General features: G+C 41.6%; 1 long non-coding RNA gene across 1 annotated transcript; it reads left to right on the forward strand.

The window, feature by feature from the left end:
- The first annotated feature begins 11,124 nt into the window (after positions 1 to 11,124).
- Positions 11,125 to 21,416, forward strand: LOC132381189 (uncharacterized). Its single transcript, XR_009507967.1, has 3 exons — positions 11,125 to 11,473; positions 15,191 to 15,295; positions 18,663 to 21,416. It is a non-coding gene; the product is annotated as an uncharacterized LOC132381189 (long non-coding RNA).
- Positions 21,417 to 26,067: the final 4,651 nt, after the last annotated feature.

Genomic DNA, 26,067 nt, shown 5'->3' on the forward strand with positions numbered 1-26,067 from the left:
CAATATGGCTTACACCAGATGTGAACAGCAAATTAATTAAAATAGAATTGGACACTGGCTCAGCTGTTTCAGTCATTCCAGAAAGTGAGTGTGAACATAATTTCAAAGAAAATAAACTGAAGTCTGCAAATACCCAACTAAGAACTTATACTGTAGAGAAGGTAACTCCTGTGGAATGACATTCGTAACAGTAAAAAACATCAATCAACAATCCACTTTGGGCTTGTATGTGGCAAAAACTAACATTGCATCTCTCTTCTTTACAAGCAACTCATCCTGCAAGTTATCCATTAGGGAACCATGCAATGGGAATTACAAGTCCCTTTGCACCTCTAATTTCTGAATTCAGTCCATATTAAGGAAAATAGACTACACCACTTTTTTGCCCATTCTTCTAATCAGTCCAAAGTTTTCTGAAGGCTCCTTACTTCCTCAACACTAACTATAGTACCTCTCCATCTGTCTCGTATTGTCCACAAACTTAGCTACAAAGCCATCAAATCTGTCATCCATATCATTAGGAAATAACATGAAAAGTAGTGGACCCAATACTGACCCCTGCAGAACAACACTAGGCTCCAATAGCCAGACAGACAAGGCTCCCTTTATTCCCACTCTTTGCCAGCCTGCCATTCTTCTGTCCATGCTATTTCTATCCGAGTGCTCTTATCTTGTTAAGCAACCTCATATGAGGTACCTTGTCAAAAGCCTTCTGAAATTTTAGTTAACACATTCGCTGACTCTCCTTTGTCTATCCTGCCTGATATATCTTCACAGAACTCCAATAGGTTTACCATGCCAACTTCAACGTTTGTGTCTTCCAAGTACCATGAGACCTCATCATTAATGTTGTCCTCTAAGATCTTTCCAATATGTTGTTTTTACCTCACTTTCTTCTTAAGGAGTGAAATGACATTTGCAATTCTCCAATCCTCTGGAGCCTTTCCAGTATCTAGTGATTCTTGAAGGATCATTGCAGATACCTCCACAATCTCTTCAGCTACCTCTGTCAGAACCCTGGGGTGTAGTCCTTCTAGTCCAGATGACTTATCTAAGCTTAGACCTTTCAACAGCCCAAACTTCTTCTCCATGGTAATAATGACTACACTATCTTCTGCCCCCTGAAACTTGAATTTCTGGCATCTGCTGTTGACTTCAACAGTGAAGACTGATACAAAATACTTGTAATTTCTTTGTCCCCTATTACTACTTATCCAGCACATTTTCCAGCAGCCTTGACTTCCTTTTAACTTATCTTGCGTTTCTCCTTTTCATTTCTTATTGCTTTTTTAGTTGCCTTCTGTTGGTTTTTGAAATTTCCCAATCCCCTCACTTCCCACTTATTTTTGCCACATTGCATGCCCTCTCTTTGGCTTTTGTGCTGTCTTTGACTGCTTTGTCAGCCACAGTTGCCTGATCTTCCCTTCAGAATATTTCTTTATCTTTGGAATATATCTATCACATATCTTTTGAATTGTTGCCGGAAATTCCAGCCATTTCCACTCTACTGTGATCAGCTACTAGTCCCTTTACAATCAATTTTGCCCAGCTCCTCCCTCAGGTCTATGTTATTCTCCTTACTCCACTGTAATACTGATACATCCAATTTCAGCTTCTCCCTCACAAACTGCAGAGTGAATTCTATCATATTATGATCACTGTCTCTTATGGGTTCCTTTACCTCAATGTCCCTAATTAAATCTGGCTGATAGTACCACACCCAATCCAGCATTGCCTTTTCCCTAGTGGGCTCAACTTTAAGCTGTGCTAAAGGCCATGTTGTAGGCATTCTACAAATTCCTTCTTTTGGGATCCAGAACCAACCTCATTTTCCCAATCTACCTGCATATTGAAACTTCCCATGTCTATCATGACATTGCCCTCCCCCCCTTTCTGCTTTCCACAGGGATCACTCCCTATGCGACTCACTTGTCCATTCATTCCCCCCCCCCCCATCCCTTCCCACCGATCTCCCTCCTGGTACTCATCCTTGTAAGCGGAACAAGTGCTACACCTGCCCTTACACTTCCTCCCTCACCACCATTCAGGACCCCAGACAGTCCTTCCAGGTGAGGCAACACTTCACCTGTGAGTCGGCTGGTGTGGTATACTGTGTCCGGTGCTCCTGGTGTGCCCTTTTATATATTGCAGAGACCCGACACAGACTGGGAGACCGTTTCGGTGAACACCTACACTCTGTCTGCCAGAGAAAGCAGGATCTCCCAGTGGCCACACATTTTAATTCCATGTCTCGTTCCCATTCTGATATGTCTCTCCATGGCCTCCTCTACTGTCAAGATGAAGCTACACTCAGGTTGGAGGACTTTCACCTTATATACTGGCTGGGTAGCCTCCAACCTGATGGAATGAACATTAACTTCTGTTAATGCCCCTCCTCCTCTTCTTACCCCATCCGTGATATATTTGGTTTTATTTTTCCCTCTCCTTTTTTTTCTCTCTGCCCATCACTTTTTGCCTGTTCTCCATCTCCCTCTGGTGCTCCCCTCCCCCTTTCTTTATCCCAAAGCCTCCCATCCAATGATCCTTTCCCTTCTCCAGCTCTGTATCCCTTTTGCCAATCACCTTTCCGGCTCTCAGCTTCACCCCACCCCCTCCGGTCTTCTCCTATCATTTCGCATTTTCCACTCCCCCTCCTATTTTCAAATCTCTTACTATCTTTTCTTTCAGTTAGTCCTGATGAAGGGTCTCGGCACGAAATGTTGACAGTGCTTCTCCCTATAGATGCTGCCTAGCCTGCTGTGTTCCACCAGCATTTTGTGCGTGTTGTTGCTTGAATTTCCAGCATCTGCAGATTTCCTCGTGATTGCCCTCCTTACATGCCTTTTCTATCCCAATGTAATTTATACCCCACATCCTGGCTAGTGGTTTAGAGGCCTGCACATACAGTAACTCCCATTAGTTTCTTTTTACCCCTCTACTTTCTCAACTCTACCTACAGTATTCTACAACTTCTGTTCCTATGACCATTCCTTCAGATTAGATTTCATTTTTTAACCAATAATGCCACCCCTACCCCCTCTGCTAACCTGCCTGTCCATGGATGCTAAGCTTCTAGCTGTGATTTTCTTCCATCCATGACTCTCCAATGACCACAATGCCATACTTGCCAATTTCTATCTCCACTATAAGCTTATCTACCTTATTACGTATAATGTGTGTATTCAGATATGGCACCTTCATTCCTACCTTCACCTCTCTCCATGTTACCTAAAGTTAAATTCTTATCCCTTTCTAATCCATTTGTCTTATCAAATCAAATCAAATTACGTTTAATTATCATTCAAACCATACATGGATACAGCTGAATGTGACACCGTTCTTCTGGGGCCAAGGCGCAAAAACATATACGTGCATTCAGAATAATGAGAAAGGGAAAAAAAGAACATAGCCACGTAAGAAAACAAATTTTTAGGCCAGGTTCCTGAGTGCCATCCCACAAATCGATGTTTCCTGGCAGTCAGGCCACCCCCAACCGAGCCTCGATGCCAAGCTACAACATGAACCCAAGGACTGAGGCCTAGTCCTAGTTACAACCGAGGCAATACTGCCGCCTCGCCAATACTGTCTCATTACCAAACAAGGGAAGCAGGCCTGCAGCAATCAATGTCCAACAGGGTCTTGCGATCGTAAAAGAAGCATCCAAGACAGTCACTCATGGTTTCACTACATGCCACCTTCATGCCAACACAAAGGCACCAACTCTGGTGAAGCAGCACGATCTCCACCCAGGTCAGCTCTCTTAGGCAGCTTCTCCTGTAGTCCAATGGTCCAGCTCAAATCCCCCAGTCCAATGGTCCAGCTCAAATCCCCCAGTCCAATGGTCCAGCTCAAATCCCCCAGTCCAACGGTCCAGCTCAAATCCCCCAGTCCAATTGTCCAGCTCAAATCCCCCAGTCCAATGGTCCAGCTCAAATCCCCCAGTCCAACGGTCCAGCTCAAATCCCCCAGTCCAATGGTCTAACTCAAATCCCCCAGTCCAACGGTCCAGCTCAAATCCCCCAGTCCAATGGTCTAACTCAAATCCCCCAGTCCAACGGTCCAGCTCAAATCCCCAGGCCCAACAGCCCATCTTGACATCGCCAGCCTGGCAGCCCAATTTAACATCCCCAGCCCGGAGGCCCATTTTGACATCATGACCTGACAGGCCAATTCGACATCCTCAGCTCAATGGGCCGATTCAAACTTCGCAGCCCAAACCACCGACCAGATGTTACAACACCCCATCCGCCTACTCTGAAAAATGAGTTTATTCTTTATTCATATTTTCATAACTGCTTCAGTACTCTCCTTCACTTTTACTATATTCATCTTCATCCAAATGCTACTATTCTATTTAAAGCACTATCCACAGTCCTAGTTATGTGATTAAATATGAACACACTCAAATTATAAATTTCGATCAAGAAATTCTAATATTACTGACATTGCAGAAACCTAGGAATAAAATATCACCACAACTTTCACTTTTTTTTCTACTTAAAAGTGTATTGATAATTTTCCCTCAAGATACTGTGTACTTAGAGAATTTTGAAATAGTGCTATCCATACGGCACTTCAGATGACCAACTTTAATTATGAGCAATTATTTAATTTGAACAAAATCCTTAAAACTAGCCTCAAAATAAACATCATGAGTTTGATTTTTAATTCCACTTCTCTGGAAAAACAATTACCAACTTTGCAAATTTTACTTTGGTTTCTTACTTTAATCTTCACAATTTGCTTAACAACAAAGTAAAGCAAAAGTGTTAAGTCCATTCTGAAATAAAACGATGAGCAGAGTGCCTCACAAAAGGGATTGTCATCTGATTTGTCGAAGAGTTGCTCCAGAATGGTATGTAATAAACATCAATTTTCAAAAGTCTCCAGGGTTTGTTCCAAGCAATTTATTTTCCCTGAAGTCTATCATTGATTTTCAGTGTGGCACATTCCACAATAACCTGAAATTCAACGTATTTTACTATGTGAGTGTAGACACAAGTAAAGTGAGATTCAACCACCTAAGCTAATCGTAGTGATGACTTCAGAAAGGATGAAGGCATGGGTGGTGCTGACCTTGAGCTTTAAAGAGAGAAAACAGCCGGCTGCCTTTACAAATCTGAATCCAATGACCCTTCATGTAAAGTACAATGGTGTGATCACTGAGTTAGGTTGATTCAGCTGTGATTCTGTTCAGCTTTGTGATTAGGGTTGCCCACAAAAGCAAATTAATTAGATAAGGTACCAGAGCACTAAAGTAAAACCTTTATGTTTTTAAACTTTCACATGCTGTGACAATAACTAATGATCCTGCCTTGCTGATAAGTAGATATTTCAGTTACGTACTCCACTCCACAAATAGATAATCACACTTACTTGAGGATATATATCATCATTTATTAAAAGTACATAGTAGTTCTCCAGAAATGTATATTTGTAATCCTGCAATAAAGGATTGCAAGCTGTTAAAAAGCATTAACCTAGAAAAACTATTTCTGTAAATCATGTCTTCTGAATGTAGAATAATAAAATCAAGTGCACATCTCTAAAAATTTGACAAAACATTTGATAAAACATTTTTGTCAACTTGTTGCAAAACACTTGACAAAGTGCAATTAAGTTCATACCTGAAAGAGATTTTATTAATTTGAGAACTACATGCATTTTGGGATATATAAAATAATGTTAATTTTTTTTTAAACATGGGATGAAATGTAAATAATTTCAAAGTTAATAATCCAGTTCAATGGAATGGATTCAGTAAGCCACTGTGTCTGAAAATCAAACTTGATGAGATATGTCAACTAGCACTTAATAAATACCAAACAAATTCATCTATATTACCATCTGGAAAGGTAGAGTGTCAATGATAAATTAGAATGCTGACACATATTTAAATTTGATTATTGTGGTTGTGCTTATGAACTGTAAGATGAGCAATTTGCATTTGCTTAAGAAAATAAAAGAACATATTGGGAAAGACACATCTGAAGACAGAGTTGATGACTTTACTTCCAGGCGGACTGAGTTTCGTTTCAGAAGCACAAGAGACTGTACATGCTGGAATCTGGAGAAATACATAATCTGCTGGAAAAATTCAGCAGATAGAGCAGCATCTAAAGGGGGACGGGAATTTTCAGCGTTTCAGGTCAAAACTCTGTATAAGGTGAATTCCTTCCCTCCACAGATGCTGCTCGATCTGCTAAGTTCCCTCAGCAGATTGTTTGTCATTTCAAATGCTAGTGAGAGTGCAATTCACGGCATGGGATAGGTGCCTTGTGATCAGGAGGGAGAGGCACATCTTATTCCCTAGCTCAGGCCGTAGTACCCAATGGAGCAGCCATCATTCGCAATCACAGAGACACCTACTCAGAAACATCTGAAAGCAAATTTTACATTTCCTTCCCAAAGAAAAGAGCAGTATAAAAGATACATAGATTTTTTACTGTTCCATTGTTACCAAATCCTCACCAAATGCCCTTCTAAAAGTGATGTTTTTGAAATCAACATAGAAGATAGAACAGTACAGCACATTACAGTCCCTTTGGCACACAATGTTGTGCCAACCCTCAAACCCTGCCTCCCATATAACCCTCCACCTTAAATTCCTCGATATACCTGTCTAGTCGTCTCTTAAAATTCTCTAGTGTATCTGCCTCCGCCACTGACTCAGGCAGTGCATTCCACGTACCAACCACTCTCTGAGTGAAAAACCTTCCTCTAATATCCCCCTTGAACTTCCCTTCCCTTAACTTAAAGCCATGTCCTCTTGTACTGAGCAGTGGTGCCCTGGGGAAGAGGTGCTGGCTGTCCACTCTGTCTATTCCTCTTAATATCTTGTACACCTCTATCATGTCTCCTCTCATCCTCCTTCTCTCCAGAGAGTAAAGCCCTAGCTCTGATCTCTGATCATAATTCATACTCTCTAAACCAGGCAGCATCCTGGTAAATCTCCTCTGTACCCTTTCCAATTCTTCCACATCCTTCCTATACTGACGCGACCAGAACTGGACACAGTACTCTAAGTGTGGCCTAACCAGAGTTTTAGAAAGCTGCATCATTACCCCGTGACTCTTAAACTCTATCCCTCGACTTATGAAAGCTAACAGCCCATAAGGTTTCTTAACTACCCTATCTAGCTGTGAGGAAACTTTCAGGGATCCGTGGACATTTACCCCCAGATCCCTCTGCTCCTCCACACTACCAATTATCCTGCCATTTACTTTGTACTCTGCCTTGGAGTTTGTCCTTCCAAAGTGTACCACCTCATACTTCTCCAGGTTGAACTCTATCTGCCACTTCTCAGCCCACTTCTGCATCCTATCAATGTCTCTCTGCAATCTTCGGCAATCCTCTACACTATCTACAACACCACCAACCTTTGTGTCGTCTGTAAACTTGCCAACCCACCCTTTTACCCTTACATCCAGGTTGTTAATAAAAATCACGAAAAGTAGCGGTCCCAGAACAGATCCTTGTGGGACACCACTAGTCACAACCCTCCAGTCTGAATGTACTCACTCCACCATGAGGGAGGCAAGCCAATTCAGAATCCACCTGGCCAAACTTCCCTGGATCCCACGCCTTCTGACTTTCTGAATAAGCCTACTGTGTGGTACCTTGTTAAATGCCTTATTAAAATCCATGTAGATCACATCCACTACACTACCCTCATCTATATGCCTGGTCAGCTCCTCAAAGAACTCTATCAGGCTTGTTAGATGTGATCTGCCCTTCACAAAGCCATGCTGACTGTCCCTGATCAGACCATAATTTGCTAAATGCCCATAGATTCTCTCTCTAAGAATCTTTTCCAACAGCTTTCCCACCACAGATGTAAGGCTCACTGGTCTATAATTACCTGGACTAGCCCTACTACCTTTTGTGAACAAGGGGACAATATTCGCCTCCCTCCAATCCTCCGGTACCATTCCCGTGGACAACGAACACATAAAGATCCTAGCCAGAGGCTCAGCAATCTCTTCCCTGGCCTCGTGGAGCAGCCTGGGGAATATTCTGTCAGGCCCCGGAGACTTATCCGTCCTAATGTATTTTAACAACTCCAACACCTCCTCTCCCTTAATATCAACATGCTCCAGAACATCAACCTCACTCATATTGTCCTCACCATCATCAAGTTCCCTCTCATTGGTGAATACCAAAGAGAAGTATTCATTGAGGACCTCGCTCACTTCCACAGCCTCCAGGCACATCTTCCCACTTTTATCTCTAATCAGTCCTACCTTCACTCCTGTCATCCTTTTGTTCTTCACATAACTGAAGAATGCCTTGGGGTTTTCCTTTACCCTACTCACCAAGGCCTTCTCATGCCCCCTTCTTGCTCTTCTCAGCCCCTTCTTAAGCTCCTTTCTTGCTACCCTATATTCCTCAATAGACCCATCTGATCCTTGCTTCCTAAACCTCATGTATGCTGCCTTCTTCCACCTGACTAGATTTTCCACCTCACTTGTCACCCATGGTTCCTTCACCCTACCATTCTTTATCTTCCTCAGCGGGACAAATTTATCCCTAACATTCTGCAAGAGATCCCTAAACATTGACCACATGTCCATAGTACATTTCCCTGCAAAAGCATCATCCCAATTCACACCCACAAGTTCTAGCCTTATAGCCTCATAATTTGCCCTTCCCCAATTAAACATTTTCCTGTCCTCTCTGATTCTATCCTTTTCCATGATAATACTAAAGACCAGGGAGCAGTGGTCACTGTCCCCCAGATGCTCACCCACTGACAGATCTGTGACCTGACCCGGTTCACTACCTAATACTAGATCTAGTATGGCATGCCCCCTAGTCGGCCTGTCAACATACTGTGAGAGGAATCCGTCCTGGACACACTTAACAAACTCTACCCCATCTAAACCCTTGGAACTAATCAGGTGCCAATCGATATTAAGGAAGTTAAAGTCACCCATGGTAACAACCCTGTTATTTTTGCACCTTTCCAAAATCTGCCTCCCAATCTACTCCTTGGTATCTCAGCTGCTACCAGGGGGCCTATAGAATACCCCCAGTAGAGTAACTGCTCCCTTCCTGTTCCTGACTTCCACCCATACTGACTCAAAAGAGGATCCTGCTACATTACCCACCCTTTCTGTAGATGTAATGGTATCCCTGACCAGTAATGCCACCCCTCCTCCGCTTTTTCCCCCCTCTATATCCCTTTTAAAGCACTGAAATCCAGGAATATTGAGAATCCATTCCTGCCCTGGTGCCAGCCAAGTCTCCATAATGGCCACTACATCATAATTCCATGTATTTATCCAAGCTCTCAGTTCATCACCTTTGTTCCTGATGCTTCTTGCATTGAAGTACACACAATTTAGCCTTTCTTCCTTACTACCTTTACACCCTTTATTCTGCTTCTCTTTCCTCAAAGCCTCTCTATATGTTAGATCTAGCTTTACTCCATGCACTTCTTTCACTGCTCTATCGCTCCGGGTCCAATCCTCCTTGCAAATTAGTTTAAACCCTCCCAAACCATGCTCGCAAACCTACCTGCATGGATATTGCTCCCCCTCGAGTTCAGGTGCAACCCATCCAATCTGTATAGGACCCACCTTCCCCAGAAGAGATCCCCAATGATCCAAAAATCTAAAACCCCGCCCTCTGCACCAACTCCTCAACCATGCATTCAACTGCCATCTTCTCCAATTCTTACCATCACTATCACGTATCATGTAGAAACACAGGTGTTTGACAGAGATAAAAGAAGACTTCACAGTCAAGAGTGAAAAATGCACTTAGGATTCTGAAACCAGCTGATTCCTATTTCTCAACATCACCCTGCACCAAAATCACCCAATTCCAAAAGGAATTACTGCTTTTGGAGCCTCGAGGGTGAGATCTTAAGTGTAACTCATTGGCGATATGATCACAATCTGAAGAACATCCAGAGTCCACTTCATGCTTTAGTGATACTTATTTTGTCCCACATAACCTCAGTAACTCTTGCCTGATTATCATAGATGTGATTATTGCCTGTCGCATGGATTAAGAACAGAAGGAAAAGCTGCAGCATCAAACAGTACAAACCTCAAATGAACCTATTAGAAGCCAGCATCTCAAGGTTTCCAGAGTAAGGGTATGTGACTTGAGACAGGGTATTATTGCCAATGGAAAATCTTAGCAATTTCAAAAGATATATTGACACCTGAATCAGTTTCTTTTGATCTACCTGAGGAAGACTGCAACAAAGGTTGCAGTTTTAGACACAAGCTATCGCAAACGTTTGCAGCATTTGAAATGTGACCTGCTATCTGTTGGACCAAGGACCACAGTAGTGGCCAACTTCACCAGAGTCCTGAGCTTCTTTCTCTATCAGCTCCTTCCACTTGGTCGCAGACTCTGCATTCTGCAGTTTGCATAAAGCAGGTCACCAATATCTCACTTGTCAGGGCTGATCCACCTCAGTGATTTCAAAAGACAGGATGAGTAGTTAGGGATTGCCAGCAGAATCCTATACAACTTGTGTAAAGTATAATTTTGATCTCATACATGTTGCCAGCCAAAGGATGTGACATATGGGAGTAGTAAGAATGGTGGTTGTGAATCTGAAAGGAGTGTGAACAGGGGCTATTGCAATGGGGAGTTGGAAGCCTGTCTGGGGTTTAAAGGACTGTGTTTGTGAATGGGTGGAAAGGAGGTACGGGGTTTGTTTGTTACTTGTGTTCTGTGTTGTTCTGCCGAGCATTGTGGGCATGCTACAAATAACAGGATTTGCAGGCTGCCCGCAGCACACCCTCGGGTGTGTTGGTTATTAACAGAAATGTCACACTTCACTGTACGTTTCATTGTACATGTGACAAATAAACTTCAGTGTTGACTCAGCATCAACCCATTGGCAAACAGTCAGAACGTTAACTGATTATTGCCCTCATTAGATGCTGCTTGACTTGCTGAGTTCCTCCGGCATTTTTTTGTGTTTCTCCAGCCTTTGTTGTTATTGCTTTGTGAATTTCATTATTTTTATGGTTAGTCTAATAAAATTGAGGGTCAGAGGAGTCAAGCAATGGTAACCTAAGCAAATACACACCTGCTCTCTTTTATTCCCATAGTTTGTATCACCCCTGATTCTTTCATATAATTCTTGGTATAAAGTTTTGACTATTTTCTGGATAGTGGATCAGCAAGCTGCCTTTATGGTACCATTGCCCAGCCTCTGGTGAAGTCAACAGTACTCTCCTTGTAGATACAGCTACAGGAGCAGTTCCTTGGACCCGGCATTGCCAATCTTGAGGAGGAAATCTCAGCAATCCCGATTTATAAAATATTATAAAATATCACCGTGTATTCTGAACTATTTGCTTAATTGGCCATTTACCAAGTGGTTCAGACTGCACAGTGGATAAGTAACTGCTGATAAACAAACAGGAAATCGTTGGTCAAAAACATTGCTTAGAAATGGAAGCAGAAAATTCTTTTTACTGGAGGTGCACCTGGAAGGGATTGAGTAAGTATAGCGATTATTCCACTTCAAAAGAGAAAATGCATGTCAATGGCACTTATGGGAAAATGACAGCTGAACTTCTGCTTCTATTAATGTCATTACATTAATACCACTTCAGAGTCTGATATGAGAAACCTCCAGTTAACAGTTATTTTGGGCCATGTACTGTGCATTTGTTCCATCTGTTAATTCTTCGTTAACCTGATAAGACTAGGTTTCTCTTTATAACAGTGCATGTTGCACTGATAATAATTTAATAATGTTTAATTCTTATTGTATTGAAAGGACAGCCGAGTGGATAGTGTAATTGATTGTGGAGATAATGATCAAATGACTTTGCTAAGAATAATGCTAATGATTTTAATCAAAGTCAAAGCTCTATGCTCTGTTTTTCTGGTTTGTGATGGATTAACAATCTCATCAGATGTATTCTTGGACTTTCTGTAACATTGCCTCTTGCATCCATCAGTCAAGAGGAGCTTTGTACCCACAGCAATCCAGTTTGTTGTGTACAGAGGGAGATTTTAATTGGTGGTTCCAAAAGAGTTTGAAAAGTTTGGTGAACAAAAGGCATTTCAGATATTGGAATCTGAAGCCACAAACAATGTGCTGGAAGAACTCAATGGATAAAGCAACTTTTTTTGGGAGGAAAGGAACTGACAACATTCTGGATCGAAACCTTCATCCAGTTTTATACATTTATAAACCCTACCCTTCCAAGTTCCATGATTCACCATGCCAACACCAGTTGGACCATGCTGATCCCATTTAACTGGGGGAAAGCTTCTGAAGATGAGGGAGTGTCTACCGATAACAAAAGGCCTGGAAAAGTCTAGGAGATGAATAAATTGAAACTGCTCAGAGAGTTAATTAATCTGTATAGAAGCAGGTTCTTCAGCCCATCAGTTCCATGTCAACCATCTCTATTAATCCCACTTGCCTGCATTGATTCCATATCTCTCAATGCCTTGTACATTCAAGTATCTGTCCAGGTGCTTCTTAAAGTTACTGTTCTCGCTTCCACAAATTCCTCAGCCAATTTGTTGCAGATACCAACTTCCCTTTGTGTGATATATTAATCCGTCAGATCACCCTTTAGAAACCTCCACTCCCTCCCCTACCACAGAAACAGACTCTAACTCTGACTATATCCATGACTTTCATCCATCATTGTCACTTCTCAGCCTCGTTTGTTCCAGGTCCGAAATCCAGCCTATGTAATCTCTTCCTTTATCAGGAGCTCTCCAGTTTATGGTATGGTCCATGGATGTTCCTCAGCAAAATATTTCAGCAAATTGAAAGATTTAGTTTGATTGGCTGCAGAACAATGTGATCTTCCTCAAACAACAGCATACAGGTCGGATTGATTTTAATGGCCAGGTATTTTTGCTCATTTTCTGCCAGAGGCTGGCTGCCTAGCTGTTGACCTCACATGACAGGAAGCTGTTGCCATGGACCCAGCACGATATGTACAGATAAGCATAGCTTCATTGATAAGTAGATGGTCTGGGGTCCAAGGTCTCAGGTCAACAGAATGCCGGTGGCAGGGATCATCTTACAGGAATGCACTTGGTCCTCAGCAGAGACAATGAACATTTTAAGGCCTAACTTATTGGGTTTCTCATGGTCATAATTGCAAGTGGGCTTGGGATGGTGGTAAGGCCACTGCAAGCCTCCTTTTCATTTCTCTGAATAACTTTAAAGATCTGGCCATCATGATTTTAAATCTATTGTGCAAAAGTCACTAAATGCCTGAGAAGTTTCAATTAATCCATCTCCTAGACTTTTCCAGGCCTTCTGTTATTGGTTGACGATCACTCATCTTGGGAGACTTTTCCCCCAATTAAATGGGATTGGCATAGTGAATCATGGGACTTGGAAATGTAGGATTTGTGAACATGGAAAACCGGTTCAGTGAACAGTGAAAGAGATAATAATTACAGGTCGTTATTTACATGAAGGGAAACAAAATTTGCTGCCTTGGACCAGAGCCAATGGATAGCTGACACATTTTGTCAGATAGGATGGTGCCAATGTGATCAAGATGCTTGGCCAATGGGAGATACACTATTTCAGAGTTATAAATAGGAGGGGTGGTCTGAGTTAGTACTGGTACAAAGGGAACAATAGAATTCATGACTTAAATTGTTGGCCTGTGGTCAACATAGTTACATTCACAATTTGTATAAAGAAAATAAAGTGCAAGATTTGCCTTCATTAAGTGTTATGTAGCGAATTGCCTAGCATAGGTTAGTTAGGGACAGGCCAACAGGACACTTTGAAATCAGAAAGAATAAGAAAGAAAATACACTGTGGATTTTAAGTGCTTTGCTTTGCTGAGATTAGGTCAGAATAAAGAATGAAATGAAAAAAAGAAGCACATTAATGGGGGAAGACAGAACTCTTGCATTAGCATGCTAAGATGGGCATGCTGATTGATAGAGTAGAACCTGGTAGGAAGTCAAGAAATTTGAAATATGAGTCAATGAAACTGCAATTAACCTTCAACCATCAAACATGCATCACAGCAGGTGGTGAAAATAAGAACTCTAGATGCTTTGTTAGCTCAATTCTCATATAACTTTCCCCTCTGCACAGCAAGTTGGTGTGATGCCCATAATGCAACTGTTTCTGATAATAGTAGCCTGTACTCTCTGAAGTTTAGAAGAATTACAGGAGGGATCTCATTGAACCCTATCGAATATTGAATGCCCTAGACAGAGTGGATGTGGAGGAGTCTTGGACCAGAGGGTATAGCCTCAGAATAGAAGGACATCCCTTTAGAATGGAGATGAGGAGGAATTTCTTTAGATGTTTTGTGGTTAAATCTGTGGAATTCGCTGCCACAGATGGCTGTGGAGGCCAAGACATTGGGTATATTTAAAGTGGAGTTTGATAGGTAAGGATGTCAAAGGTCACAGGGAGGGAAGCAGAATGGCACTGGCAAGATGGCGCTGGCAACCAACAGCAAAGTTTTGCTGGCAGCTCGCAACCTACTAGATACTGTAGTAGATAAGCTTCTTTTGAACTGCAGTTTCTGTGATCCAAAGTCTAATTCCCCTTTAATAGGTGCAATTCTGAACTGACTGAATGAACTGGTACTGTTACAATCTCCTGAGAGATTTAGCGAACTAAATTCTTGATAGTGCAGGTACAGCTGGGGCGGCCATTGCCGGGGTGGGTGCTGTGCTGAGGCCTGACAGTGAAAGACTCACTGTCATGCTCAGTTACAATACTCCATGCCAAGTAAAGGGTGGAGTAAAATTATAAGCGTCAAGGCTGAGAGTGGAAAATGGTCAGAAGTTCTGTGCCAGCTGCCTGCATTTAACTAGTCTCTCTCTCTCTTCTTGCTACTAGCTTCAGGCTGCAGGTACAAGAATCTTGAGCCCCGTGGGAGCAGTGGCCGCCCCGTAGCCATCGGGCTCCTGGACCTGCTTCACTCACCTCAGCTCAGAACTGGATCTGCATTGTGGTCTCTGCAGTTCATGGTCCATGTTCTATTTGCTTACTTTTGTTTTACTCTTTGCGTGATTTGTCCTCTTTTGAAAATTGGATATGAGGCCATATGTGTTTTTTTGTTAATTCTATTGAGTTTCTTTGTTTTCTGTTTGTCTACCAGAAGATGGATCTCAGAGTTCTATATGGCACACATAACCTTGATAATAAATGGTCTAACGTCTACATACTTCTCAAACTTCAATTCTTGTCATGTTTTCCCAGCCTTAACCAATCTCTCCTGTGTCTTGTGATTTATACCAAGGTACACTCCTGTGGTAACCAACTATTCTGAAGTATCTCACTGAAGCGAATATTTGGAGGCTGAAGGTAGGTCATGAAAGTCAGCAGAGTAATTGAATAAGGAAAATCCACTGCATCCAAAATGGTTTTGGCAATGGTGCATTTTTCAGCAGAAATGGTTATGTAGCAACTAAGAGCAGGAATCCCGGTTTAATTTAGTCTTTCACAATACAACAAAATGTTTGTACCTCATTACACATTCAGATACGCCTCTTCACCAGAGAAAAGAGATCAGCCTGGGGCCTGACAGAAAATGCCAGAAGCATTCAGTAGATAAAGATGCAGAGAGAAAGAGAGTCAACATTCCAAGTCATTAAGCCTTCATCCGTCATGCAACATTGACATTTTTTATTGTTTTCTCCATCTATGCTATCTGACATGCTGAACATTTCTGGCATTTTCTGTTTTTTCTTTGTTTCGAATTCAGGTTTTTGCTCTAGCCTGAAGCCTACCTTATACCTACGATATCCACTGACTGGAAGTCCGCAGTAATTAACAAAATGAACAAAAAAAAACACAAACTTATGAGTAAGTTTATTAAATATTATTGAAGCTGTCCTTGAAAAAGATCATTGTAAAGTCATTTATCAAAAATGAACTGAGTAAGCAATTTTGCTCAGAAATTTAGAAAGAATGCGTAAATCTGATGTGCAGTTCATGTGAGCATATTGATTAATGACCGAGTAGGAAAATAGGCCAAGCACTTCTGTGCACAACTTCCCTTTCGTGCCTTCTGTTAGTTGCACACTGATGATGTCATACATCACATGGCACATTTCCTTCATTGACAAAGAAAATGGAGCTCGTGGGGAAAGTTAACACCAAATCTTACCTCAACCTGGTAGGAATTTTCACATTCTAGCCACTCTCTGCATAACATAAAAATTCCCGTAAACAAATCTTTTGTCAATACAATTGCTTTGCACTACCACAAAACTAGAAGCAACAACGGTGCAGCCACAGGTAAACCCACTGTTAATGAAATAAAACAGCATTATAAAGGCCAATAAAAACTGAGATGGCAACCAAATACTACCAGGGAATTCCATCCTGCATCAGGCACAGATGTAGTTATTGCCTTCCTTCAAAGGTCAGCTCCTATAGTTTTCATCCAAAAAATGCAACAGTCAGTGTTCACGTCTTACTGATATCAGAAGAAAAATTGACATATTGCTACAAATCAAAAGTCAGAACAAAAGGCAACAGGCGAGAATACTTTTTGAAATGTAGTACACCAGTCGAGACAGTTGTGTCCTCATAGGAAGGCACAAAGGAGGAACCTACACAACTTAATAGTCACAAATATTTTAATCGGTGCAGCGTAACTGCTGGAAACAACCACACAGGATGTACAGGTCACATTCCGAGTTAATGACATTAGTGACGTATCTGTGTTGAGGAATGATACATATGTCAGACAATTCAATCAGCTACCCTTAGGAGGAAGCACAGTCAACTTAATACTTATTTCAGGGAAATTCAGGAGAGGTTTGTCTGAATGAAATGCATTATACGCTGTAATGAACTCTCAGTTAACAATAATTCTGCTGGATGTATTGAATATCCAACTGTACCAGACAAGGACTGGCTTGCAAAAATGTAACCGATAAGTGTCCTTCAGACACTGTTAATGACATCTTTAAACATCTCTACACAGGAGATATTTCAGAAGACTCCTACGTGGATTCAACCCAGAACAAATGTGTTGTTAAACCATTCAGTTGCAAACACAGGCCATTTCCTTTTCTTGAAGATAGAACTAGAAGAAACTTGATAAATTATAAACAACTGTAGTTTTGCTCGAAGTCAGAGTAAACTATTAAGTTCCAAAGTTCAAAGATCAAAGTACATTTATTATTGAAGTATGCATACAGCCTTGAGATTTGTCTCCTTACTTGCAGCCACAAAATGAAGAAACCTCAAAAGAACCCACTAAAAAAAACGTAAACACCCAATGCGTAGAAAGAGAAAAAACATCAAATCGTGCAAATAATACAAGTAAGCAAACAGCTTCTGAACTGTAGTTTTACAAAAGACATGAAGGCAGGAATTACTGCACCTGGAGCAGGCTACAAACTTAGTTCATTGCAAAGGCAAGCAAACATTGCAAGTCTGCAGATATGAAGTCAGGCATCACTGCAGCCGCAGCAGTGAGCAGAACCGACCCGAACTGGGCAGAACCGGATTTTGCCTCGCCTCCCGTCCGACACCTTGACCTTTTCAATCAGGCCTGATGCTTAAATTTTCCAAGTATTGGGTCATTCCTCGCTCTTGGACTGCTGTGGGGCCTGAACCCTGCTGCCACAATTCAGCCAACTCCTGACCTCTCCAATTCAAAGCTCAAAAGTTCAAAGTTCAATGTAAAGTTCATTATCAGAGTACGTACATGTCACCACATACAACCCTGAGATTCTTCTTCTGCGGGCATCCTTAGCAAATCTATAGAACCGTAACTATAAACTGTAAGCAAAGTATGCAAATGCAGATATTAATAAAAACCAATAAATAATGAGCATGAAATAACAATATAACAGAGTCCTTAAATAAGTCCTGACATGATAGGTTCAGGACAAGTTTTCTAAGATAGTGACAAACCCTCTCCACCTCTGATCCTCTGATGAGTACCGGCTCTTAGACCTCTGGTTTCCCTCTCCTGAAGACTACAATCAGTTATTAATGTTATTAATAAGGTATTTGGTAGATTTCTTAGACACCTCCATTAATAGCTGGCCACAGCCACAGTATAAGGTTTATTTCATAAAATTAAACAAAACTTTAAATCAGATATTTGAGGCTTCCCAAATTCCTCAGACAATATGGATATTTGGTGGGTTCCAAGTTGCTAAGTGTGAGCCATTATTAACTACTTTGTAATCAACAACAAACAACACATGGAATCAAATCTTCACCAAGTACCATCCAGCCCTCTATGGACAAAATGATACAAGGCATTGACAATTAACACTGCAATCAAAATGATCTTATTGGTTCTATTTAGGTTCGATATTGTCACTTAAAGTAAAATTGGATAGGTATATGGACAGGAAAGGAATGGAGGGTTATGGTCTGAGTGCAGGTCGGTGGGACTAGGTGAGAATAAGTGTTCGGCATGGACTAGAAGGGCCGAGATGGCCTGTTTCTGTGCTGTAATTGTTATATGGTTATTGCTGGAGCTGATGCAAAGGGTGACTTAAGCAGTATGCAATTCGTCTTCCCCACAGACAGCCACAAAACAGAAAACTATGGAACCCGCTCAAAGAATGGTAGAAATTTGTAGGGGCAGAGCTGACGTATCTCAATCTAATGTTGTTCCTTTTTGCTCCTTGTTGCACATCTGGGTGGGAGGGGGGCATTTTTGCTGTTTCTGTAGCATTTGACTGTTTATTTTACAAAGCTGAGTTGCTAGCTCGACACTCACACCAGCCGGGATGGAAAGTGTGCAAGGAGCCGGCCAGATGCGAACTCGGGTCCAATCGCCTCGACGACCGATGGTGATGCCACTGCACCAACAGCCAGCTTTCTCTATCTGAAGGCGGATGAAAAAGAAATAAAATTTGTTACAGACAATGCTGATAACTTTCTGAAAACATGCCATTCTGAGAATGTTACAGTGGTCTGATCTCTCAGAAAGATTCAATACTGTTCTTACTTGGTATAAAAACAATGCTGACATAATTACACCACTTAGACGAATGAGAAATGGAACTGAACATTTGATAATGTAAACATACAGTGTGTGATAAATCCTGACTGGTTAAATATGACATGATAACAATTCCAAATATAGCATGCTACTTTCCTAGTTGGTGTAGGTAGTTTAGTTGTCATTTTATGTGCAAAAGTATTTGCTTCATGCATAGCATTCATAATAAATGTCGAGGCAACTGCATGAAAATCGAGAAGGAAATACTGCCAATTATTTCTGAAAGCAAGATATTTCATCAGTACACGCTAAACATTCACACTTATCGCAGAACATATTCACATTCCTGCATCCTAAGGCATCAGTTCCAACATTGGTAACGTCATGATACACAGGTAGGCAGTTTTGCTTTCATAGAATGATAATAAGATTTAATGTAATTTGTAAAAAACAGAATATCATTGCTGATGCTGTATCTAAACATTTCATGAGTTATCAGTTCTCAAACTGGAACTTCTAGCAAGAATTGCTACAAGCACTGACACTACTCATGAACTCTGTGAATATACTTTGTTGTTGGTCCTCTCCATGCTTTGTGGTGCGTCAGGAGGCAACCTTGCCATTTGTTTAGCACATTTGTGATTTTTTTTTGAAGTTCATCAAACAGACATTTCCATAAGATGTATTTCAGACATTGTACATATATATCATATAATCATACATATCACAAATCTCCACGAAGTATTTATCTGGGGTATACACTTATAGAAAAGAGTGGAAAGAAAAAACAAGCAAAAGGAAAGAACTATGTACAAGTAGGGAGTGATCTTTTTTTTACAACAGAATCATTGATTTGTGAGAATAAAATCAGGCCTATGAGGCATTATGTAGTTAAAACATTTTTCCCAGTATGAATCAAATTGTTCCAGCTTATGATTAACAGATACTGTTATCTTCTCTATTTTGTAAATGTCCATTGTAATTTCCATCCATGCATTTAAAGTTGGGATCTCCTGTGATAACCATTTCCTAGTAAGAGTCTTTTTACCAGCCACCAACAGGATATTCATTACATATTTATCTCTTTTCAACCATTCTTGAGGTATATATCCAAAATATATGGTCTTATTCTCCAAGGGTATTACTGTCAGGAACGGGGCCAGATGGACCCAAACGCAGGACGCAGACACGGAAGTACTAGGGGGAAGACAGGATGGGGATGCCATGGCATTTAAGGGTAGAGCTGGGGTTCAGGTAGATAGAGTGTCAGGCAGGCAGAGTGGAGCGGGCTCCCGGAGTTCAGACAGGCAGGCAGACAGGACCCCGGGGTTCAGGCAGGCAGGCAGACCGGTCTATGTGGCTAGATAAGCTGGCGGAGAGCCCTCCCTGGATGGGCCGCATATATCCTGGGTAGGGCCGTCTCCCAGGCGGAACCACCGGAGGCTTGGGCACGATGCGGACCCCTAGGCGGGTGCAGGGCACGATCCCAGGGTTCAGGCAGAAGAGGAGGATGGGGCAGGCATCCAGGCAGCAGCAGACCGGCCGGGCCTACCCAACGGAGGCAAGGGATAGGAACGGGCAGAAACACCACCGGGCAGCGGCAAACCGGCCGGCCCTGCCCAACGGAGGCAAGGGGTAGGAACAGGCATAGGTCTAGGGTGACCAACACAACAGTCATGATAGCAGGAAAATCGGGAAAGGCTGGCAGACAGCGCGACCGCACGAACAAAACTAACGAGTGGAGAAGCGGGACCAGCACATGGGAAGAAAGGTGGGGGAGAGGACCAACTTGGCATTACTGGTACGGGGCAGAGAAGCATGATGAGCAGTAGATCTGAAACCGGGCAGGATAACAGAATGCAGAGAAGAGTTCAGAGCTGGTGGTGAAACAGAACAAAACGACCACCCCCTGGTCCCTTATAAACACCTGCAGCTCAATGAGTTACAGGTGTGTCTCCTTGAGCCAGGAGGGTCCTAACTAGATCACAGGTGACGGGAGGGGCAACTGCAGGACCCAGAGTCTGGAGTCCTCGGACCGGATCGAGACCCGGAACATGGATTCCGGACCGGACCGGACCCTGACAATTTCACATTTAAAGATGTCTTCTAGGGCATTGTGTATCCCCCTCCAATAGATTTTGATATCAGGGCAGTCCCAAAAAATATGATAAGGATTTGCATATTGATTTCCACAATTTCTCCAGTAAACAGAGAGGTTACTATCATAATGGGATTTCTAAGAGGATGTAATAAAATATCTTGTCAAGTTTTTCCATCCAAACTCCCTCCATTTCTGTGAATTGGTACACTTCCATTGATATCTCCATATTGTTGTCCATTCTTCCTCAGATATAATTATCCCTCCTTCCTTCTCCCATTTTGTTTTAATGTATGAAGTCAAATGTGTTTTAAGATTTGACAGCCCATTATACATGCTTGAAATGATTCTACTACCATTATCTGAATTATATGCTTTTCTAAAGAGCTCTATCAAGTATGTATTTGCCTTAGTTACATTTTAAGCATCTTATTAACATATTGTCATATCTGTAAATACCAATAAAAATCTTGTTTTTCTAATAAATGTTTCTCTTTAAACATTTCAAAACTGAACAGTGTTCCTTCTTTCATTATGTTGCAAAGAACTGTTATTCCTTTAGCTGTCCAGTCCTTAAATCTAGCATCCAATTTATTTGGTGTAAAATTCGAGTTATATGCACACCATTTAAGAATTGCAATATCTCCCTCTAGATTATATTCTTTTATAGTAGTTTTCCATATTTTAAGAGTCAATTTCACCCATGGGTTATCAATAGTATGTATGTACCTTTGCAGGTTGTTATCAGCCAAAATTGCTTGTATGGGGATGGGAAGCACATTTGTCTGTTTTTTTACTAGGCTGAGTTGCTAGCTCAAGACTTAACCTAGCACAGATGGAAAGCATGCAAGCAGAGGGCCAGATTCAAACCAGGGACCAGTTGCCTCAAAGTCCGGTGTGGACACCACTATACCACCGGCCGGCAACTGATATACTTAGCTCACCTGGATATTTCAGCCTGGACAAGTCCCTTAATAATGACTAGAGTGGATAGTATATGAGCAGCAAGTGCAACAAAAGACAATAACAAAGGCATTCAGGGTCCTTAGTACACAAAAACTTGTATGAACCTGCCAAAGCACTACATACAGAATCTATTCAATGTGTGAAGTACTTAATTTCCAATAGAAATAATTCAATTTTTTAATACAGTCAAATAAACCAATAGTAGTGTCTTGATTTTGCATTGTTCCATTAAATTTTAACCTGTCTTCAAGGAAAAGTGAAATATGTGATTAATTGTTCCCAGATGAATCATCATTAATCTAATTTTGTAAATGTAGAACAGAGGGATTGACGTTTTAGATAATGATGCTACAGAAAGTTGCTATTATAATGAGTTTAAGTATTGTATCAATGTTGTCTTCCACCTAAGACATACACTAGGATTGATTAGAAGGTGGGAGAGTTGGGGGAAGCAAGTTTTGATACAGAAACATTAAGTTTTTTGTATCTCAATCTGGTCTCAACTCATTTTTAAAATTTCTCTAATGTTGCCCTGTTACAAAATTAATTTTCTTTCTTCTGCCTTGTATTTCTGTTCCCCTAAGGTTTCAGGACTTTATACGATCAAAGCTGCATCCACAACTCAATAAGCAATTTCGTGATTATGGTATAAACCTCCAGAACTGAATTTACCTGTGTCCAATCCTTGGTTTATAATGAGTGGGTGAACAACATTAAGATCCAAGGAATCTAATTATAATAATCACACTCAGCTCAGGATGTTGGGTTGAATACCAGTTTAATTCCAACCTCGTAAAATCTTCCATTCAAAAACTTACTCAATTTGGGCTAAGGAGATTCAGAATCAGGTCTATTATCACTGGCGTATGTTTGAAATCTGTTGTTTTATGTCAGCAGTAGAGTGCAAGGCAGAGAAAGTACTAAGTTACAATAAATGATCAGTGTGAAAGAGAAATAGTGAAGTAGTTTTCATGGACTTTTCAGAAATCTACTGGTGAAGGGAAAGAAGCCTTTGCTAAAACATTGAGTTGGGGTCTTTGGACTCACCTACCTCATCCCCGATAGCAGCAATGAGAAGAGGGCATGTCCAGGACAGGTGAAGGTCCTCAATGATGGATGTGACCTTCTTGTGGCACTGTTTTTTGAAGATGTCCACACTGGTGGGGAAGTTGATGGAACTGCTGAGTCGACAACATCTGCAGTCTCTTGCAGTCCTGTACATTGGAACCTCCATGCCAGGCGGTAATGCAAACAGTCAGATTGCTCTCCACCTTACACTTATACAAACGTGCTAGAGTCTTTTTTTTATTACAAAATCCTTTATTACAAATTTCGGTGCTATACAATATATACAAAACAGTGGCAAACACAATTACTGCACTACAAATAGACAATAGACATTACACCAGAATGTTGCCATCCCTATCCTGGTGATACACCAAATCCCCTCAAACTCCTAATGAGGAAGAGCTACCGGTGTGCATTCTTGCTGTTTGCAACAATGTGTTGGGCTTTGGATAAACCCCCTGAGATGTTAACACCCAGGAACTTGAAGCTGCCTTTACACTTTCTACCGCTATTCCCTCACTTTGTGTTTTCTTGACTTCCCCTTCCTGATGTTCACAATCAGTTTGTGGTCTTGCTGATGATTTATGCAACACAACATTGTTGTTGCAACACCACTCAAGCAGCAGGTATATCTCACTTCTGCGTGCCTCATCATTGCCATCTGAGATTCTACCAACCAAAAACGTGTTATAGGCCAATTTATAGATGGTGTTTGTGCTGTGTCCACTCAAACAGTCATGAATATACAGACAATAGAGCAATGGACTAAGTTTGCAGTCTTAAGGTGATTGCCAGCAAGGAGGATGTGTTAATACCAATCTGCACTGACAGTGGTCTCCTGCTGAGGAAGTTAAACGTACAGAGGGAGATAGAGGCCCAGGTTGTTGATTAGTACTGGGAGTATGATGGTGTTGAATGCTGAACTGTAATTGGTTGTAGAAGGGTCATATTCTGCATGGAGGCTGGTGACCAGTGGTGTACCTCTGGGATCTGGTCTGGGACCCCTACTCTTCATGATTTTTATAAATGACCTGGATGAGGAAGTGAAGGGATGGGTTAGTAAATTTGCTGATGACACAAAAGTTGGGAGTGTTGTGGATAGTGTGGAGGGCTGTCAGATTTTATAGCAGGACATTGATAGGATGCAAAACTGGGCTGAGAAGTGGCAGATGGAGTTCCACCCAAATAATTGTGAGGTGGTTCATCTTGGTAGATCAAATATGATGGTAGAATATAGCATTAATGGTAAGACTCTTGGCAATGTGGAGGATCAGAGGGATCTTGAGGTCCGAGTCCAGAGGACACTCAAAGCTGCTGCGCAGGTTGACTCTGTGGTTAAGAAGACATGTGGTGCATTGGCCTTCATCAACCGTGGGATTAAGTTTAAGAGCCGAGAGGTAATGTTGCAGCTATATAGGACCCTGGTCAGACCCCACTTGTTGTACTGTGCTCAGTTCTGGTCACCTCACTACAGGAAGGACATGGAAAGGATGTTGCCTGGATTGGGGAGCATGCCTTAAGAGAATAGGTTGAGTGAATTCGGCCTTTTCTCCTTGGAGCAACAGAGGATGAGAGGTGACCTGATAGAGGTGTGTAAAATAATGAGAGGCATTGATCATGTGGATATAAAGAGGCATTTTCCCAGGGTTGAAATGGTTTTAAGGTGCTTGGAAGTAAGTACAGAGGAGATGTCAGGGGTAAGTTTTTTACCCGGAGAGTGGTGAGTGCGTGGAATTGGCTGCCAGCTGTGGTAGTGGAGGCAGAAGCTTCTTCTAAGAGACTCCTGGATGGATACACGGAGCTTACACGGGCTCTGGGTAAGCCTAGGTAGTTCTCAGGTAAGGACGTGTTCGGCACAGCTTTGTGGGCCAAAGGGCCTGTATTGAGCTGTAGTTTTTCTATGTTTCTAAGTAATCAATAAACAGCAGCCTGGCACAGGCATTACTGATGTCCATGTGCTCCAAAGCCAAATTGAGAGACACTGAGAATATATCTACTGTGGAGCTGCTGTGGCAGTAGGTAAATTGAAGGCAGGAGTTAATTCTAGCCATGCCCAACCATGGTCTGTGCAGCCAATGTCCAAGATAAATCATTTCAAACACTTAAAGATCAAAGAAATGCTCAGAAAAACTATTTTGATTTATTCTGATGTTTATGTTACTTGTTGCATTGATTGGTATGAAAGCATTTCCCGTTTTGTGCCCTGAAGTATGAGGTTTGAGTCTGGCTGCATTCAGAATTGGCTCACTCAGTAATGACCTCATTCACAAGCATGCACGTAACAAATCTGGAAAGCTAAACCAGCTGCAATTGGTATTTGAATTGGCACAAACGAAATCAGTCCATTAGCCCTATTCTACGCTCATCACTTACATTATGGGGGAAGCATTTGCTTCAAAAACACAGCTGTTGTTGCCTTATTTGTGACTAATGTCAATCACCAACAACCTTTGCTATTCTAGCTGCTGTAAATCATAATCCAGGGTCTACTATCGAGTCTGAATGAAAAAGTTGCATCTAATGCAGACCTTTCAAAAGCACTGGAAATTCAAAAATGGCATTATTATTCCTTTTATCATTTAACCTTTCCTTCCAAATCATCACTGAATTTTGAATACGTTTGTTGTGTCTGTGCACAACTACATATATATTAAATAAAAGGTCACAGATGCAAGATAGCTTTTACTAGTGTATTCACCTTACAGTGAGAGAGAACAATGCTCATGCATAGACAACAGCGCATGTCCAGACAACAGATCAATATGTAGTGCTAAGGGGGGAGGGCTTTGCTCTAAAAGAAATAGATCCATACGTTACATTTCCTCCCCTATAAATGAATACAACATATATGTACAAAACATTCAAGTTCCCTTTCATAAACCCATATTCCAAATAAACATGCTTTCACAATAACAGTCCATAACTGGCTTCACAGTTCTACAGATTCAGTCTTTTGGATGGCGCTCTGTTTCTTTCAGGATAGCACCTCTGGACCTGTAGAGTGGCATCAGGTTTGGCAGGTGT

The sequence above is a fragment of the Hypanus sabinus genome, chromosome 25 (assembly GCF_030144855.1).
Source record: "Hypanus sabinus isolate sHypSab1 chromosome 25, sHypSab1.hap1, whole genome shotgun sequence".
NCBI classification, from domain to species: domain Eukaryota; kingdom Metazoa; phylum Chordata; class Chondrichthyes; order Myliobatiformes; family Dasyatidae; genus Hypanus; species Hypanus sabinus.